The sequence below is a fragment of the Ranitomeya imitator genome, chromosome 7 (assembly GCF_032444005.1).
Source record: "Ranitomeya imitator isolate aRanImi1 chromosome 7, aRanImi1.pri, whole genome shotgun sequence".
NCBI lineage: Eukaryota > Metazoa > Chordata > Amphibia > Anura > Dendrobatidae > Ranitomeya > Ranitomeya imitator.
In genome coordinates this window covers 61,346,559-61,362,513 of record NC_091288.1, presented here as the reverse complement: position 1 = coordinate 61,362,513, position 15,955 = coordinate 61,346,559, and positions in this window count along the sequence as shown.

Genomic DNA, 15,955 nt, shown 5'->3' with positions numbered 1-15,955 from the left:
CTTGACGATTGGTGGAGCAGCTTAGTATACAATTTTTTGCAAAAAAAAGTATCAACTAAATACCCTGTTTTTCCATCTTTTGACTAGCACTTGCTTATTACTGTGATTTTTTTTTTACAACAGAGTATTTTTGACCTCACTGTGCTCTTTTGTGTCTTCAATCTAATCCAGTTAATAGTTTTGGGCCTAGGAGCAGTGTCTGCACGTCAGCAGAGTAGCCCGCTTGTGAAACTAACTACACCGCCTGTGTATCTAAATTTTTACTGCATCTAACCCAGTTAATCGTTTTGGGCCTAGTACCACAGTCTGGCCACTCAGTTCTGCTCGGTTTTCATCCATCGGTTGTTGTGCCGACAACTACAGATACAGAGTTGTCAATTAGTTAAGCACTAAAATGAGTGGCAAAAGGCCTGCTGCTGGTGGAAAGGGGAATAGGCGTGTTGGAAAGGGAAAAAAAGGTTGTGTCCGTGGGGTAGGTGGTAAAGCAACAGTAACATCTGCAGAAGAAAGACCATCTTCCAGCCAAAGTAAGATGTCTACTTCTTTTCGTAGACAATCTGATATGATCCCTTTCTTACGACCATCGCTACAAGCATCGCCAAAAATTCCAGATGAGGCACAAAAACAGCAGGTGCTTGAATGGATATCAAGTGCTTGTTCAAGTGGGCTCTCCTGCATGTCAACTTCAACATCACAACTACTCCAGTCCTCAGAGTTGTCACCCCAATCGCACTTGCTTCCTCACAGCTCCCAAGTCTCCAGCCGCCCGTCTGAGCATGGGGTAGCACACATGGTTGAGTCTGTAGAGCTGTTTATGCATACTATAGCCTGGAAATCAGAGGTCTGCTCCAGAGCTTTTGTGAATCCAGATGAGGAAATGATCTGCACGGATGCACAGAATCTTTGTGAGTCGGATCCAGGCCCAGATGAAGAAGGTTCTGAGCATAATGTAGACCCTCGTTCCCAAACTGTAACTCCTGTTGGTGGAGACAATGAGGAAGATGATAATGAGACTGAGATACCTGATTGGAACGAAAACTTGAGTTTTCGGTCAGGGCAGGAAGAGATTGGCTCTGAGTATGACGGGTGTGAGAACACCCAGAATGATGATGATGAGGTTGTAGACCCCACTTACTGTCAACCCCCAGTCCGCCAGTTCATGAGGTCAGCAGAGGAGGTGGAGGAGGATGCTAGTGACGAGTCTGACGAGGTAACGTTGCGCCTTCCTGGACAGAGACTGAGTACTGGAAGCACGTCAACAACTGCATCCTCAACCCCAACTGTGCCTCAGACCAGAAGTCATGGTGGCTCTTCAGGTCGCACGGGCTGTAAGCCTTGCATAGCCTGGGCATTTTTCTGACATTGCAAAAGATGACCCAACTCATGTTGTCTGTAAGATTTGTCAACAAAATCTCAGTAGAGGACAAAAAAGACTAGCTTAAGTACGTCATGCATGAACCGTCACATGGATATGAGGCATAAGTTGAGGTGGGAAGCTCACTGTGCTACAATGCAGCCTAGTGGGCTGGGTCAACCACCGTCTGCCCCATCAAGTGCATCCGCGTCCTCTTCATCTTCTGTGACTGTGGGGACATCAGTCGCACATGGTTTTGGACGCAGACCTTACACCTTTTTACCCGCAACAGCCAGTGTGATTGGCAGGTCATCAGGACATTTGCAAGTGGAAACACCTGCTGTTGTTGAACGCTCTCCGACATCGACACCACATTTTGATCAAGGCAACATAACATCTCCACCTGCACCTTCCTCACAGATCAGCAGTTTGCCGGGGACACCATACTCAACTAAATCTAAGCACGGCAGCCAGCCATCAGTCCCTCAGATGAGGACAAGTAAAAGACCATTTCCTCCTAGCCTTGACAAAGCTAGGAGGTTGAATTTCTCCATCTGCAAGCTGTTGGCTACAGAAATGCTGCCTTTCTGCCTGGTGGACACAGAGGATTTTCGAGACCTTATGTCTGTCGCAGTGCCCCAGTACCAGATGCCCAGTCGCCACTACTTCTCAAAGAAAGCTGTGCCTGCGCTACACCAGCATGTTGCACACAACATCATCGCTTCCTTGAGAAACTCTGTGTGTGTTGTGAATTCTGCTCTTGGGTTCCCTCCAGTGGTGGTAGGTGGGAATGTAGTTGTCTCTGAGTCACAGTCCTGGCCAGGTGTATCTGCTAATTGCTGTTCTGACTGTGCAGGATTCATTAGCCCTTGCCAGTTGTCAATGTTTCTTTGGAAGTATTGGATCTCTGCCTGGCCTCACCTGCTTAGGTGCCAATTTCAGCAAAGATAAGTGTTTTGTTTTTGTATCTGTGGCGCACTGTTGTGTGCTTGTTTCTGTTTTTTCCTGCTCTGTTTGTAGGGTTCACTGGAGTTGCAGATATATGCTCCTACATCTTTAGTTGGATGTTGGAAGTATTTTGTATATTGTGTGGTGGATTTTTTGAAGGTTTTTAATACTGACCGCACAGAACTCTGTCCTATCCTGTCCTATCTAGCTAGAGTGGCCTCCTGTGCTAAATCCTGTTTTTTCTGCCTGTGTATGTTTTTTCCTCTCCGACTCACCGCCAATATTTGTGGGGGGCTGTCTATCCTTTGGGGATTTTCTCTGAGGCAAGATAGTATTCCGATTTCCATCTTTAGGGGAATTTAGTCCTCCGGCTGTGATGAGGTGTCTTGGTGTGTTAGGTACACTCCACGGCTACTTCTAGTTGCGGTGTTAAGTTCAGGTTTGTGGTCAGTATAGTGGCCACTTTCTCCAGTGAAAGTTCTCATGCAGCTCCAAGGTCACCGGATCTCAACAGTGTGTGACAGGGTGCATTTCACCACAGACACTTGGACGAGTAGACATGGACAAGGGCGTTACATGTCAGTGACTGGGCACTGGGTAACTACGGCGACATCAGGAGAAGGGGCTGCTGTCCAAGTCTTGCCGTCCCCACGAGTTGCTCGTCGATCCTCTGTATCTAGAAGTTCCTCCACTGCTTCTGCCTCCTCAACCTCCTTTCGGTCCTCCACCTGCACCCAAAGCCTGTCTGGTAATGCCACCAGCGTTGTAACTGCGCAGAAGGAATTCTGCACACCTCCTCACAATGCTGTCACCAGGGCTCAATGGCATTAGGCAGTGTTTACATTGAAATGTCTGGGAAATGTGAGTCACACAGCTGAGGAGTTGTGGTCAGCTCTGGAGACCGAGTTCCATCAATAGTTGTCTCCACTGAACCTGCAGCCAGGGAAGGCTGTGTGCGACAATGCTGCAAACCTGGGTGCGACCCTTCGCCGGGGCAATGTCACACATGCCTTGTATGGCTCACGTTTTGAACCTGGTTGTCCAGCAATTTTTATCCCACTATCCCAGACTAGATGGGCTTCTGCAGAGGGCACGGTCGCTGTGTGCTCACTTCCACCATTTGCATCAAGCAGCTCAACGACTTACATCTCTACAGAAGTCGTGGGGCCTGCCAGTTCACTGGCTGAAATTCGATGTGCCCACACGGTGGAATTCAACTCTGCACATGTTGCAGCGACTGTGGCAGGACCGACGAGCCCTGGTGCAACACATTATGACGTACAGCCTGGGCCAACGAGATCAAGAGGTGGGGCAAATCACGCTGCAGGAGTGGTTTCAGATCAGGAACCTATGCACCCTTCTGCACAGTTTTGAAATAGCAACGAAGATGTTTAGTGCTGACGATGCCATTCTCAGCATGATCATTCCAATGATTTACATGCTGGAGCACACCTTACACAGTGTTTGGAGTCAGGTGGTGGAACAAGAGGAGGAGGAGGAACAGGAGGAGTCATATGCAGAAGGGATAATTGTCATGATCCCAATGGCAGGGGATCACTAAAGGACAAGCACAGATACAAACAAGCTCTAGGGCGATGGAACCTGAGCTGACCGCGACCCTGAACCTAACACACAAATAAAAGTAGCCGGGGAACGTGCCTACGATGATCCTAGACGTCTTCCTCCAGCCGAAGATCTAACTTCCCCTATTAGAAGAAACACAGACCTCTCTTGCCTCCAGAGAAATCCCCCACAGAAATAGCAGCCCCCCACATATAATGACGGTGAAAGCACATACACAGTATGAAAACAGTTTCAGCAAAATGAGGCCCGCTAAAGCTAGATAGCAGAGGATACAAAAGTGAACTGCGCGGTCAGCGAAAAACCCTTCAAAAAACCATCCTGAAATTACTTGAACTCATGTGCCAACTCATGGTACATGAGGAGCAATTTCAGCCCACTAGAGCAACCAGCAGCAAGAATCACATATCTGCAGGCTGGACTAAAAACCAAATAAAGCAAAACACCAAAACAGGAAAATCCAAACTTAGCTTGACCAGAAGGTTCTAGGAGCAGGGAGCAGAGGTAACAAGACACACTGGATACATTGATAACCGGCGAGGAAATGCCAGCAAAGCCAGGTTAAATAGGAAACTCCCATATCCTGATGGAACAGGTGGAACCCAGAGACCCAGGAAAGACAAGTCACCCAGTACCATGAGTAACCACCAGAGGGAGCCCAAAAACAGAACTCACAACAGTACCCCCCCCTTGAGGAGGGGTCACCGAACCCTCACGAGAACCACCAGGGCGACCAGGATGAGCCCTATGAAAAGCGCGAACCAAATCATCAGCATGAACATCCGAGGCAACCACCCAAGAATCATCCTCCTGACCATAACCCTTCCACTTGACCAAATACTGGAGTTTCCGTCTGGAAACACGAGAATCCAAGATCTTCTCCACAACATACTCCAATTCTCCCTCCACCAGCACTGGAGCAGGAGGCTCAAGCGAAGGAACAACAGGTACCTCATACTTCCGCAACAACGACCGATGGAACACATTATGAATAGCAAACGATGCCGGGAGATCCAAACGAAACGACACAGGGTTAAGAATTTCCAAGATCCTATAGGGACCGATGAACCGAGGCTTGAACTTAGGAGAAGAGACCTTCATAGGAACAAAACGAGAAGACAACCACACCAAGTCACCAACAAGAAGTCGAGGACCCACGCGGCGACGGCGATTAGCAAACTGCTGAGCCTTCTCCTGGGACAACTTCAAATTGTCCACCACATGACTCCAAATCCGATGCAACCTATCCACCACCATGTCCACTCCAGGACAATCAGAAGGTTCCACCTGACCAGAGGAAAAACGAGGATGAAACCCCGAATTACAAAAGAAAGGAGAAACCAAGGTAGCAGAACTAGCCCGATTATTAAGGGCAAACTCGGCCAGCGGCAAAAAGGTAACCCAGTCATCCTGATCAGCAGAAACAAAACACCTTAAATAAGTTTCCAAGGTCTGATTAGTTCGTTCAGTCTGGCCATTCGTCTGAGGATGGAATGCAGACGAAAAGGACAAATCAATGCCCATCTTAGCACAGAACGTCCGCCAAAATCTAGACACAAACTGGGATCCCCTGTCAGAAACGATGTTCTCAGGAATCCCATGCAAACGAACCACATTCTGAAAAAACAGAGGGACCAACTCAGAGGAGGAAGGCAACTTAGGCAAGGGTACCAGATGAACCATTTTAGAAAAGCGATCACACACAACCCAGATGACGGACATTTTTTGAGAGACAGGGAGATCCGAAATAAAGTCCATGGAAATGTGCGTCCAAGGCCTCTTCGGGATAGGCAAAGGTGACAACAATCCACTGGCCCGAGAACAGCAAGGCTTAGCCCGAGCACAAACCTCACAAGACTGCACAAAAGAACGCACATCCCTCGACAAGGAAGGCCACCAAAAAGACCTGGCCACCAAGTCTCTAGTACCAAATATTCCAGGATGACCTGCCAACGCAGAAGAATGGACCTCGGAGATGACTCTACTGGTCCAATTATCCGGAACAAACAGTCTCTCAGGTGGACAACGATCAGGTTTACCCGCCTGAAACTCCTGCAAAGCACGTCGCAAGTCTGGGGAGACAGCAGACAAAATCACCCCATCCCTAAGGATACCAGAGGGCTCAGAATTTCCAAGGGAGTCAGGCACAAAACTCCTAGAAAGAGCATCCGCCTTCACATTCTTTGAACCTGGCAGGTATGAAACCACAAAATTGAAATGAGAGAAAAACAGTGACCAACGAGCCGGTCTAGGATTCAGACGCCTGGCAGACTCAAGGTAAATCAAATTTTTGTGATCAGTCAAGACCACCACACGATGTCTAGCACCCTCTAGCCAATGACGCCACTCCTCAAATGCCCACTTCATGGCCAAAAGTTCCCGATTACCAACATCATAATTCCGCTCAGCCGGCGAAAACTTTCTAGAAAAAAACGCGCATGGCTTCATCACTGAGCCATCGGAGCTTCTCTGTGACAAAACCGCCCCCGCTCCAATCTCGGAAGCATCAACCTCAACCTGAAAAGGGAGCGAAACATCTGGCTGACGCAACACAGGAGCAGAAGAAAACCGGCGCTTAAGTTCCTGAAAGGCCTCCACAGCCGCAGGAGACCAATTAGCAACATCAGCACCCTTCTTAGTCAAATCCGTCAAAGGCTTAACAACACTAGAAAAATTAGTTATAAAACGACGATAGAAATTAGCAAAGCCCAAGAACTTCTGTAGACTCTTAAGAGATGTAGGCTGCGTCCAGTCACAAATAGCCTGAACCTTGACGGGATCCATCTCAATAGTAGAAGGGGAAAAAATATACCCCAAGAAAGAAATCTTCTGGACTCCAAAGAGACACTTTGAGCCTTTTACAAACAAGGAATTGGCCCGCAGGACCTGAAACACCTTCCTGACCTGCTGAACATGAGACTCCCAGTCATCAGAAAAAAACAAAATATCATCCAAATACACAATCATAAATTTATCCAGATATTCACGGAAAATATCGTGCATAAAGGACTGGAAGACTGAAGGAGCATTAGAAAGTCCAAAAGGCATTACCAAATACTCAAAATGGCCCTCAGGCGTATTAAATGCGGTTTTCCACTCATCACCTTGCTTTATTCGTATAAGATTATACGCACCCCGAAGATCAATCTTAGTGAACCATTTAGCCCCCTTAATGCGAGCAAACAAATCAGTCAACAATGGCAAAGGATACTGATATTTTACGGTAATTTTATTCAAAAGACGATAATCTATACAAGGCCTCAAGGAACCATCTTTTTTGGCCACGAAAAAAAAACCTGCTCCCAAAGGGGACAAAGATGGACGGATATGTCCCTTTTCCAAGGACTCCTTAACATAATCCCGCATAGCAGTATGCTCTGGCACTGACAGATTGAACAAACGACCTTTAGGAAATTTACTGCCTGGAATTAAATTTATAGCACAATCGCAATCCCTGTGAGGAGGAAGCGAACTGAGCTTAGGCTCCTCAAAAACATCCCGATAGTCAGACAAAAACACAGGAATCTCAGAAGGAGTAGATGAAGCGATAGAAATCGGAGGTGCATCATCATGAACCCCCTGACAACCCCAGCTTAACACAGACATTGATTTCCAGTCAAGGACTGGATTATGAGTTTGTAACCATGGCAGACCAAGTACTAGAACATCATGCAAATTATACAGTACCAGGAAGCGAATCACCTCCTGATGAACGGGAGTCATACGCATGGTCACTTGTGTCCAGTACTGAGGTTTATTCATAGCCAAAGGTGTAGAGTCAATTCCCTTCAAAGGAATAGGGACTTCCAGAGGCTCCAGACTAAACCCACAGCGATTGGCAAATGACCAATCCATAAGACTCAGGGCAGCGCCTGAATCCACATAGGCATCGACGGAAATGGATGATAATGAACAAATCAGAGTCACAGACAGAATGAACTTAGACTGTAAAGTACCAATGGCAACAGACTTATCAACCTTTTTTGTGCGTTTAGAGCATGCTGATATAACATGAGCTGAATCACCACAATAAAAGCACAACCCTTTTTTCCGCCTATACTTTTGCCGTTCACTTCTGGACTGAATTCTATCACATTGCATTATCTCAGGTGACGGTTCAGACGACACCGCCAAATGATGCACAGGTTTGCGCTCCCGTAAACGCCGATCAATCTGAACAGCCATAGTCATAGACTCATTCAGACCAGCAGGCGCAGGGAACCCCACCATAACATCTTTAATGGCCTCAGAAAGGCCATCTCTGAACTTTGCAGCCAGAGCGCACTCATTCCACTGAGTAAGCACTGACCACTTCCGAAATTTTTGACAATAAATTTCTGCTTCATCTTGCCCCTGAGAGAGGGCCAACAAAGCTTTTTCAGCCTGAATCTCTTGGTTAGGTTCCTCATAGAGCAAACCCAATGCCAGAAAAAACGCATCCGCATTAAGCAACGCAGGGTCCCCTGGTGCCAATGCAAATGCCCAATCCTGAGGGTCACCCCGCAGGAAAGATATAATTATCTTGACTTGCTGAGCAGGGTCTCCAGAGGAGCGAGATTTCAAAGAAAGAAACAACTTGCAATTGTTCCTAAAATTCAGAAAACGAGATCTATCTCCAGAAAAAAACTCTGGGACAGGAATTCTAGGTTCAGACATAGGAGCATGCACAACAAAATCCTGTATATTTTGAACCTTAGTGGCAAGATTATTCAGGCTGGAAGCCAAACTCTGGACGTCCATGATAAACAGCTGGGATCAGAGCCATTCAAAGATTAAGAGGAGGAGGAAGTAGCCAGGCTGCAATAAGGCTAGGCAGCAAACTCTGAGGGAAAGAGAAAGAAAAAAAAAAAAAAAAACTTCCTCAGACTACTTATCCTCCTACTTCAGCCAATACAATTAACACTTTGTGGTCCGGTTATACTGTCATGATCCCAATGGCAGGGGATCACTAAAGGACAAGCACAGATACAAACAAGCTCTAGGGCAATGGAACCTGAGCTGACCGCGACCCTGAACCTAACACACAAATAAAAGTAGCCGGGGAACGTGCCTACGATGATCCTAGACGTCTCGCTCCAGCCGAAGATCTAACTTCCCCTATTAGAAGAAACACAGACCTCTCTTGCCTCCAGAGAAATCCCCCACAGAAATAGCAGCCCCCCACATATAATGACGGTGAAATGAGAGGAAAGCACATACACAGTATGAAAACAGTTTCAGCAAAATGAGGCCCACTAAAGCTAGATAGCAGAGGATACAAAAGTGAACTGCGCGGTCAGCGAAAAACCCTTCAAAAAACCATCCTGAAATTAATTGAACTCATGTGCCAACTCATGGTACATGAGGAGCAATTTCAGCCCACTAGAGCAACCAGCAGCAAGAATCACATATCTGCAGGCTGGACTAAAAACCAAATAAAGCAAAACACCAAAACAGGAAAATCCAAACTTAGCTTGACCAGAAGGTTCTAGGAGCAGGGAGCAGAGGTAACAAGACACACTGGATACATTGATAACCGGCGAGGAAATGCAGGCAAGGCCAGGTTAAATAGGAAACTCCCATATCCTGATGGAACAGGTGGAACCCAGAGACCCAGGAAAGACAAGTCACCCAGTACCATCAGTAACCACCAGAGGGAGCCCAAAAACAGAACTCACAACAGATAATATCTCCACGGTCAAGAAGGTTGACAGCACCAAGGCGGCTGGCATTGGAGGCTGAGGGAAAGGGATTACCGAGGGCGCATGGTAGCAGCCAAACTGTTGAGGAAGGTGCAGGAGGCAAGGAAGAAGTGGAGGATGAACTGGCGCTGGGCATGGAAGACTCATCAGATGAGGGAGACCTTGATCAAATTTCTGTTGTGCGAGGTTGGGGGGAGAGGGCAGAGGAAAGAAGCATGATTCTCACCTCGCCACCACCAAGACAAGGACTTGGTCCTCCTGGTTGCGCAAGACATATGAGTGCCTTCTTGCTGCACTACCTGCAACAGGACCCTTGGATTGTCAGAATCCGAAGTAATGCCGACTACTGGGTTGCCACACTCTTAGATCCCCGGTACAAAAGCAAATTTGGCTAAATAATTCCTGCCATAGAAAGGGATTCACGCATGCAGGAGTATCAGCAGAGACTGTTACAGAATCTAACATCTGCTTTTCCACAAAACACCAGTGGTGCACGTAGTGAATCTAACATAGTAACATAGTAACATAGTTAGTAAGGCCGAAAAAAGACATTTGTCCATCCAGTTCAGCCTATATTCCATCATAATAAATACCCAGATCTACGTCCTTCTACAGAACCTAATAATTGTATGATACAATATTGTTCTGCTCCAGGAAGACATCCAGGCCTCTCTTGAACCTCAGAGAAATCTCTGAGTTCTAACTTGCCAACCGTGGGACTATCGAGTCATCACTCAAACCATAACAGTAACATCGTATCTGGTGGTAACAGCAATTTTTTCCAATTGTTTCAAGATTTTTTTAGACCATCCTTTGCAAGGCCACAGGAGACAAGAAGTCTGATGCACAGCCAACACCTAGAGAGGATGGTACAAGAGTATCTCCAAGTTAACATCAATGCCATGACTGTGGAACTGGACCCTTGCTCATTTTAAGCTTCCAATCTTGAAAAATGGCCTGAGCTCGCCACTCATGCCTTGGAGATCTTGTCGTGCCCCACAGCCAGCGTTCTCTCTGAACGTGTGTTCAGCGCTGCTGGTGGTGTGCTGACAGATAAGCGCACACGGCTGTCCAGTGACAATGTAGACAGACTAACGTTCATCAAAATGAACAAATCCTGTATCCGCAAGGACTATTCTACCCCTGTGTCATCTTGGGGAGACTAAAAGCTTGATGATTTTTGAAAATCACCTCACCAACCATTTTAAAAAACTCTGGCGAAATTGATGCCACTTAAGTGGTGTCTGTGGCTGAATTTTTGGAAGGAATGGAGACTCTTTATTTAGTCCCCTTGCTGAGTTTTACATGACATTGCCATCATCAATTCCAGGTGAGTGGGGTCGTCTGCAGAGTTGTTTACTCATACTATGGCCTGGGATTCAGAGGTCTGCTCCAAAGCTTCAGTGTCTGCTAGTCAGCAGAGTAGCCCAGCCACCCACCGCCTGTTTACCTAAGTACTATTTTTAACGGCATCTGGCCCAGGAAATCCTTTTGGGCCTAGTAGAACTTAGTGCTACTCAGCAGCGTACCCCACCCATGAAGCAAGCTACACCGCCTGTTTACCTAACTACTATTTTGTAACGGCATCTAGCCCAGGAAATCCTTTTGGGCCTAGTAGAATTTAGTGCTACTCAGCAGCGTACCCCACCCATGAAGCAAGCTACACCGCCTGTTTACCTAACTACTATTTTGTAACGGCATCTAGCTCAGGAAATCCTTTTGGGCCTAGTAGAATTTAGTCCTACTCAGCAGCGTACCCCACCCATGAAGCAGGCTACACCGCCTGTTTACCCAAGTACTACTTTTAACGGCATCTGGCCCAGGAAATCCTTTTGGGCCTAGTAGAATTTAGTGCTACTCAGCAGCGTACCCCACCCATGAAGCAGGCTACACCGCCTGTTTACCCAAGTACTACTTTTAACGGCATCTGGCCCAGGAAATCCTTTTGGGCCTAGTAGCAATTTCTGCTACTCAGCAGAGTACCCCACCCATGAAGCAAGCTACACCGCCTTCTTCCTTTCTCAATCTAACCCCTCGGCTCTGGGGTGTCCACTCTCCCTCCAGCTCTCTCCTTCTCACAGGTGGACTACCACGTGTTTTCACACTGTGGCGAATCTTTTGGGCCCAGGCATAAGAAGTCGTCGAGGTAATGGATAATATGTGCCGCCTTACAAATGTCCATGACGACACATTTGAGGAAGCAACTAAACGCCTCAAATAGTGAGCAGGATATGGAGCACCCCATGGGCAAACAGCGATCTATGTAGTATGCTCCTTCACAGAAGCAGTCCAATGGGAAGACACTATTCGGAGGCACAGGTAGTAACCAGAACGCCCCCTCAATGTCTGTTTTGGCCATTAGGGTGCCGCTTACCAACTTCTTGACCCGCTTGATTGCATCGTCAAAGGAGGTACAGTACATAGTACTGTACTTGGTTCCGCGTCGATGTTGTCGTTTACTGACCTGCCCCTTGGATATGACAAATGGTGGATTAGTCTGAATGTATTGGGTTCATTTTTTGGCACAACTCCCAACGGGGGTACCACTACGTCTTCTAAGGAAAGTGTTCTGAATGGACCCGCCGCCATTCTACCTAAAGATTTTTATTTTTTTATTTTTTTTGTCAAGACTTCTGGGTGTTGGTAGAGTGATTTTAGATTTTTACTCCAGCCTTTCTTGATTTTAGAAGGGCATGACATTATTATTATTATTATTTATTGTTATAGTGCCTTTTATTCCATGGCGCTTTACATGTGAGGAGGGGTATACATAATAAAAACAAGTACAATAATCTTAAACAATACAAGTCATAACTGGTACAGGAGGAGTGAAGACCCTGCCCGCGAGGGCTCACAATCTACAGTTTGTCAGCTTTTGGACACCTTTTAAGGTGTTTTCTATGTGTTTGTATGTGTTTGTGTTTGCCTGCCATTGATTTCAATGGGGTTCGACGGTGTTCGACGAATGTTCGACGAACATTCGTCGAACACGTCCCTGTTCGACGAACCGAACTGAACCCGAACACTAGGGAGGTGGCTCAACACCACTTGAACCCCCCTAAGACGCACTCCTACCTAATCCTCTGCATTACCAAAAGAAAAGGTAATGCATTGAAAGTGTTTCTAGGAGTTTTATTTTTGGAACTATGTTGCATTACTTACCTGGTGATCCTGATTTACAGTGTGTGTTATAGCTTTCAGCTGCATTCACACTTCTGCAGGTTTCAAGGGTGAAATCTCCCAGCCCATATTTATTTAGCACCAACATATTCTACAGCACTTTACAGACATCATCATAACTCATTTTCCTCATTAGAGCTCACAATCTAAATTTCTTTGAATGTTTTTGTAGCGTGGAAGGAATTCCATGCAAACATGGAGAACATGCAAACTCCAGGGAGATCTCCAAGGTGGGATTTAAATACAGAATCCCAGCACTGCAAGGAACAGTGTAACCTCTGGTGATTGAAGGGGGTGCCTGAAACTGGACACTGTCAAGGAAGGTGTTAAATATCACTACTGTATGAGAAACGTGATGTCACTATTGCGTGGGGTCTGGATGTCACTCCTATTAGAGGAGCTCTGGATATCACCATTGTTGGTGAGGCTCTGGGAAGGCGATTACTGCTGGGAAGGTTCTGAATCTAACTACTGTTAAGGCACCGTCACACTCAGCGACGCTGCAGCGATATAGACAATGAGCCGACCTAAACTAGATCACTGGAGCGTCGCTGTTTAGGTCGCTGTAGAGACGTCAAACACAGCAACTCCAGAACGATGCAGGAGCGATCCAGTGACGTAACGGCGACTCACTTCTCGTTCTCGCTGGTTGTTAGCTCCATGTCAAACAGCCGGAGTGTACCGATCCGACACACATCTAGGGGCCCTATGCTCATTGCTGGCGTCGTTGCTTTTGATGTCAAACATGACGATACACGCCGACCTGGCGACAAAATAAATTTCTGGACTTCTAGCTCCGACCAGCGATGGCACAGCGGGATCCAGATCGCTGCTGCATGTCAAACACAACGAGATCGCTATCCAGGACGCTGCAACGTCACGGATTGTTGTAGTTCTCTTTGCAAAGTTGCTGAGTGTGACGGTACCTTAAGAGGAACTCTGGATATCACTATTGTTGGGGGTCCCTGAATGTTACCAGTGTTGGCAAGGCTCTGGATGTTACCAGTGTTGGAGGGTCTCCGGATGCCACTACAGTAGGGGAGGCTCTGGATGTAATTACTGTTGGAGAAGCTCAGGCTGTCTCTACTGTGAGGTGAGGCTCTGGGTGTCACCATTGTTTTAGGGGCTCTGGACGTCAACATTATGAAGGGGGAAAGGAGCACTTGTTCCAGATTTTTATATGGCCTTTTCTATTTCTTTACATGGAATGTAGCTCTCAATAAAGAAAAGATTGGGGGCCAATGCTGTCAGAAATAGTCCTAAGAAAAGGCACTGTAGTCTTTGGGCATGCAACTAAACACTTAGATTAAAGCAGAAGTTCAGAAACCAGTACAACAGCAGTAATCCTGCACATTCACACTGTAGCACTTATTTGTGATTTGTGTCTAAAGTAATGAGTATATATATATAATTGTCTAAGGGTCACTTCCGTCTGTCTGTCTGTCCTTCTGTCACGGTTATTCATTCGCTGATTGGTCTCACCAGCTGCCTGTCATGGCTGCTGCGACCAATCAGCGACGGACACAGTCCGGAGGAAAATGGTCGCTCCTTACTCCCCGCAGTCAGTGCCTGTCGCCCGCATACTCCCCTCCGGTCACCGCTAACACAGGGTTAATGCTGGCGGTAACGGACCACGTTATGCCGCGGGTAATGCACTCCGTTACCGCCGCTATTAACCCTTTGTGTCCCCAACTTTTTACTATTGATGCTGCCTATGCGGCATCAATAGTAAAAAATGTAATGTTAAAAATAATAAAAAAAACAAAAAAACCTGCTATACTCACCCTCCGTTGCAGCTCGCGCCGGCCGCCATCTTCCGTTGCAGGTTCCGGTGGCAGAAGGACCTGGTCATGTGCCCGCGACGTCATCACAGGCACTGCGCGCCTGCGCGACAAGGACCTGCCATGACGTCACGGTCATGTGACCGCGACGTCATCACAGGCCCTGCGCGCCTGCGCTACAAAGACCTGCCATGACATCACGGTCATGTGACCGCGACGTCATCACAGGTCCTGTGCTAATACCAACCTGGGACCGGAACCTGCCGTGGACGACAAGGGCTCCCTCGGAAAGGTGAGTATATGTTTATTTTTTATTTTTTCACCTGTGACAAACCTGGCTGGGCAATATGCTACGTAGCTGGGCAATATACTACGTGGCTGGGCAACATACTACATGGCTGGGCAATATATTACGTGGCTGGGCAATATACTATGTGGCTGGTCAATATACTATGTGGCTGGGCAATATACTACGTCACTGGGCAATATACTACGTGGCTGGGCAATATACTACGTGGCTGGGCAATATACTACGTCACTGGGAAATATACTACGTGGCTGGGCAATATACAACGTGGCTGGGCAATATACTACGTCCCTGGGCAATATACTATGTGGCTGGGCAATATACTACGTGGCTGGGCAATATACTACGTGGCTGGGCAATATACTACGTCACTGTGCAATATACTACGTGGCTGGGCAATATACTACGTCACTGGGCAATATACTACGTGGCTGGGCAATATACTACGTGGCTGGGCAATATACTACGTTGCTGGGCAATATACTACGTGGCTGGGCAATATACTACGTGGCAGGGCAATATACTATGTGGGCTGTGCAATATACTACGTGGACATGCATATTCTAGAATACCCGTTGCGTTAGAATCGGGCCACCATCTAGTATATATATAAAAATACAGTGACCTGTATTCTTCACAACAAAAGCCAGCAATGTGAAATTTTGTGTCTTCGCTGCCACAAAAAAGTATTGATCCTCATAACATTAAGCAATTTCCTGAATTATTCCTACAGGTTTATCTTCTGCCATTTCCTAGTCATTGTATGGAGATGATGAGCTTCCATACAATGATTTATATAACGTGCATTACTAACCACCTGAGGTTCTTATTATGTACATTTAATAACTCAAATTATTGCAATTCGCTCTTAGTACTTGTCGGAATCACAATGACCTGTTTATTTGCTTTTCTTTACAGCTTTAGTTTCCATTTGTGTCAGTCTCTGGACCTGACATTGTCACTTGCCCAAACAACATGCTTGTCATTACCTCTACAAATGTCACCCTGCTCATCGCCTTGGGGCGAGGTGTTTGATCCCCCACCCTTCACCCTTTGTGTCTCCCTCTGTTAGTCTGGAATTCATTAGAGGTGGGGGGTGGTTTTGTAGCCCTGACTAAAAGAG